The sequence below is a fragment of the Stigmatopora nigra genome, chromosome 3, assembly GCF_051989575.1.
Source record: "Stigmatopora nigra isolate UIUO_SnigA chromosome 3, RoL_Snig_1.1, whole genome shotgun sequence".
Classification (NCBI taxonomy): domain Eukaryota; kingdom Metazoa; phylum Chordata; class Actinopteri; order Syngnathiformes; family Syngnathidae; genus Stigmatopora; species Stigmatopora nigra.
In genome coordinates, this window is record NC_135510.1 from 3,526,276 (window position 1) to 3,531,110 (window position 4,835).

A 4,835-nucleotide genomic window follows, 5' to 3' on the forward strand; every position below is an offset into this window, starting at 1 on the left:
GCGGGCCCCTGCTATCACTGTATTACACGGCTACGGCCCACATAACAAGATGAACATTGATTCGGCATTACGGATGATCGATAATGAAATAAGTAACTTCGGAGGGTGGGATGGGGGCAAATTAAAATGCATGCTGCCTAGATGCTGCCAAGCTGAGAAGTGACAGCAGGAAGGGGGGAGTAGGTGGGAGACAAGCCTAGTTTCTTTTCATTCCGACGAGTGTAATTAGAATGTCTGCTCTCAGGTTGGCAATAACGATGAGAGAGTGATTAAGCTATTGTTATCATCAACACCTTTATTAAAGGTACAGAGCATTTCTATGTAGGGCGGCATGAGTATTCTTAAGAGTCATGCAGCAGTTAAATGGAAAAAAGCAGGTTAAAAAGGCAGCTAACAATGTAAAATTTAGTCTTTTGATAACTATAGCCTAAAAAGAACATGCTTTTTAGTGGTCATAGAGGGGGAAAAAACATAAGTCACATCTGAGTATTAGACACTGGCTAAACTATGAAAAAAAGTGTGACTTATAGTCCAGACAATACGGTAGTCTTAATAATAGTTAATGGAAAATGGTAGAAGTGTATATGTGAAACAAAGGAGGTCTATTTTCATGTAAAGGGAAGGTCTATATTCAGCTATTCATGAACTAATTAGTAATTTTGACTTTGACTCTAAATTACGCTGCTTAGACTTAATATTTTGATTTTATAGTTTATACTAAGTGATTCATACAATGATTCTAAGAGTTTAATTCAAAGTTTATACATATATTTGACTGAAACACCATTCCTGTGGCATGATATTTTGATAAAAATCTTTAAAGTAGACTCCTGTTAACTATTATTATTTCCCTTAAACAAGAGCTTGACTTTATTTTGAAAAACAATATTTCGTCAAAACAAAAAAAGGGCCAAATTTTCAGAACAGAACGTTTTTTTTCCCATCAAGAAACGCAAAACACGTTAGTTGTTTGTCTGAAATCCTACTTGATTCTCACATTAAAAAAACACTCTGGTATGTTGTTTACCAAAACCATTGTGGGTCTTATTACTACGATCCAGATCCGTTTTTTGATTAGCATATTTCTCTATGAGTCATTCAAGGCAATGTACTATAGGAACCAGTTTGGCCAGATAAAAAGGAAGTCAACAACAATTAGATGTAATTAGATTAGGTGTTCATCCACGATAAGTACAACTGGAATACCTCACCTGATTCCTTTGTTTTCACAATCATGGTATGGTAGTTATGTCAAAATGGAAATACCAACACAACGGTTGTCCCTGTGCCAAGACAAAGGTTGCTTTCCCAGCTACTTTGGCCTAACAAGCCATCAGACAATCCATCTTTCCAGCTGTCGCTGCTGCTGGTTGGAGTCTAGTTAGGAAAGGGCAGCTGTACCAACATGGTGAAGTATAACCTCCTTATCTTCTGCCACAAAGCTTACAGGGGGGTAGTAGATGGTGTCGCCAAGGAAAACAGTCTTGAATGTCCTGTATCAGTCAGTCAGTGATGAGACATACATTAAATCATATAGGACACATAGTGACATCTGGAAAAAGAAACTTGATGACCGTAGATTTGAGGACTAATCATATCTGAATGGGTTAGTGGATTTTACGTATGGCAGGGAGCCATAAATTGTGTTATGTTGGGAAGATGTAGATCAAGGGTGTTAGACTCCGGTTGCTTCGTGGGCCGCTTTAATGTCAACTTGATTTCAAGTGGGTCAGACCATTTTAGATATAATTAGATTTTTTTTATTTTTATAAATGGATTAAAAGCCCTGAATGTTCAGTTTTTTCTAGATCTAAAACAATGTTTATTTTAGCTTTTTTAAAGTATATTTTTAGATTTTACAAAACATTTTTTGAATTAAAAACTGAAAAAATGCATTAAAAAATTACAATTAATGATTTAAAAGGGGGAAAATAAGAAATTTTAATATACATCTATACTCTACATTTTAATTTAATCCTAAACAAAGTCACCATTCATGATTTACTTTCCCGGACCACAGAAAATGCTGTGGCGGGCCAGATTTGGCCCCCGGGCCGCCACTTAGACACATGTGATGTAAATGGTTATAAAGTTTGAAAAAGCTGCAATAATAATGTTTCTGACTTTTGACATTGTGCAGATGAATGGGGTCTGCCAACAGTCAAGATCTAAAAAGGGGAGCATGGCTTGGTAAGTTTGTGGAAAACTGTCCTATTTTACACATGTACGCATTATCTCAAGGTCCTTGGCCAATAAATTCCATATGAATCATTTAGTTGTGCTTCATACTTAGTGATGAGATCATTTCTGGAGCTGTTTGAAAGTAAAGAACCTGGCTGTGAAAGTTTCCTGATCCCGTTTTCGTGTAGTCGGACTCACTGGAGTTTTCTAATCAGCTCCATTGAGTAGCCCAGCATGCCATGAGGCTGAGGTCAGCGGCAACTTTTATTAACACTTGTAGTCAAGCCGGGGAGCTTTGATAAAGACTGACCTGACATATGATGGCATTGACAAGCACTAAAACCCTAAGATACAGACCTTTTGATGACAGGTATTCTCATTAAAGAAACTATTTTCATTCATTGCGTGAGCATGCCTCCTACCTCTGGCTAAATCTAAGTCTCAAAACCTAATCCGAAAATACAAAAAAATGTGCCTATATTTTATTTTTTAACTGTTTAAACCACAGGTGTCAAAGTGGCGACCCGGGGGCCAAATCTGGCTCGCTGCATCATTTTGTGTGGCCCGAGAAAGTAAATTTATGAATGCTGACTTTCTGTTTTAGAGTCAAACTAAAATGAATATTATAGATGTATATTAAATTTCCTGATTTCCCCCCTTTCAATTCAATAATTGTAATTGTTTATACATTCTTTTCTGTTTTTAGTTAAAAAATAATTTTGTAAAATCTAAAAAAATATATATCTATAAAAAACTAAAATAAACATTGTTTTAGATCTATAAAAAACTGAATATTCAGGGCATTTAATCCAGTTATTATAATCCACGTATTTAAAAAAATCTAAATATTATATCTAAAATGGTCCGGCCCATGTGAAATCAAGTTGACGTTAAAGCGGCCCGCGAACCAACCCAAGTCTGAAACCCTTGGTTTAAACATTCTGTGATTACACCTCTTTCGTGCCTACCGTCTGAAAAGTCCAGTAGAGCTAGCTATGTTGTCACTTTGTAGTTCAATCAGTCAAATATTTTCCAATTTTAGGCTGAGGTGGTCACAAGATCTTCCAATGTAGGCGAACAATCCACAACAAACAAGCCTTTTTGTCTCGTTTGCGCTATATATAAGCGCAAGCGCTCAGACTTGCACAAACACGTGCTTACAAAAGTGTGCGTATGTGTGTATGTTGTACAACAAGCACTAGAGCACGACTGGACCCAGCTGTCAGGTCACTGCTGTCACAGCCAATAATGATTACACTCTCCCTACTCCTCAATCCCTGCTTCATTACCGCCAAACGCACTGGAGATCCGCCTCCTTTAGGAGAACAATGCATCCGCGAGTGGGCCTCATGATCACCCCACGCCCACGCTTATCAACCCTCGGAGGGGCCCAGGCAGAACTCATTTCGCTGTGTGGATATCTGTTCATCTTTCGGTATCTGTCAGTTTGATTTTTTTTTGTTTAACCGTTGAGAACCACTCATCTGACATTTTCTCTCTAAACCCTGAGATGATTCAAGGGCCCTTCTGGTGATGCCAGATTATACACAAATCAATAGGTATAACCGTTATCCAATGACACGTTGACAATGATGTATGTCATATTGGAGATTTTGGCAAGTCATGAAAGAAAATGTTTCACAAAGTGAAGAATAGCTAATATAACAATGTAAAAATACTCAAAATGGCCAATTAGCACAGACCAGGTTCGAAATAGGCAGTGCGCAACGAACAGGGCAATGCGATTGCTAGCATTAGCAAAACTTAAAGTGTAGACTTAACGGCAATTAATATAGCAGAGAGGCTTTTTATAGACGAGAATCATAGTCCTTGATGTTTAAGTGGCACAACAAAATCACATCTTTATGCAATACTTTTCTACTCGTTTTGGTGGGAATGTAAAGAGTTTGCCTTCTAGAACCTACCCTTCTCCCGAAAACACTTCTGGATATTGTTTGTTACGCAAGGTGAAGATCTACTGCCATTTTTGAAGTGTATCAAAGCTCGGGAGACTTTAATCATGCAAAATTGTCAAGACTACATATCCGCCATCACTTCAACTAAACTGAATATGTCCGCCCTATAGCACAATCTTCCGCCATCAGCACCTATCCATATAGAAGTAGTTTCTAACATCTGGAATCAAACATATTTACCTGAAATGTAACTACTGTGTTTACATCATCACTGGCAATACGTATCAATACCACATAGACCGAAAGGTTAAAACACAGGACTAAAAAGATTGCGACTGCATTGCCTATTAACTGTAAACACTCCATGGTTGATTTGTGCCTTCTCTAAACCGAGCATTAGCTGACTTAAAGGGTGAGCACATAGCTCATCAACAGCTTTTTCCTGGTATTGGATAGCCATTAGAGCATATATTAAAAAGGCCTCATAGCCTGTCAGCCATGCCGGCCTTTGCCTAATGAAATGAGCGCCCCCATAGTAGAGGTGGATTAGGAACACCAGGCAGGGAAGTATATATTCATGCATATAAATACATGTACACACACATGCATGATTATGTATTGGAAAAGTGTCTGCATGATATTCCCTAGGTCCCTTTAAGGCTCTCCGGAGTACCAAAGCATTCGGGGAAGACGGAAGACGAAAAAAAATCACTAATGCGCTTAGCATCAAACAATAAA

General features: G+C 38.0%; 1 long non-coding RNA gene across 1 annotated transcript in view; it reads right to left on the reverse strand.

Moving 5' to 3' along the window:
- Positions 1–473: 473 nt before the first annotated feature.
- Positions 474–4,835, reverse strand: part of LOC144194843 (uncharacterized) — a 129,471-nt gene continuing 125,109 nt past the window's right edge. The window contains exon 5 of the long non-coding RNA XR_013326001.1: positions 474–1,493. This is a non-coding gene — a long non-coding RNA (uncharacterized LOC144194843). The remainder of the gene's footprint in view (positions 1,494–4,835) is intronic.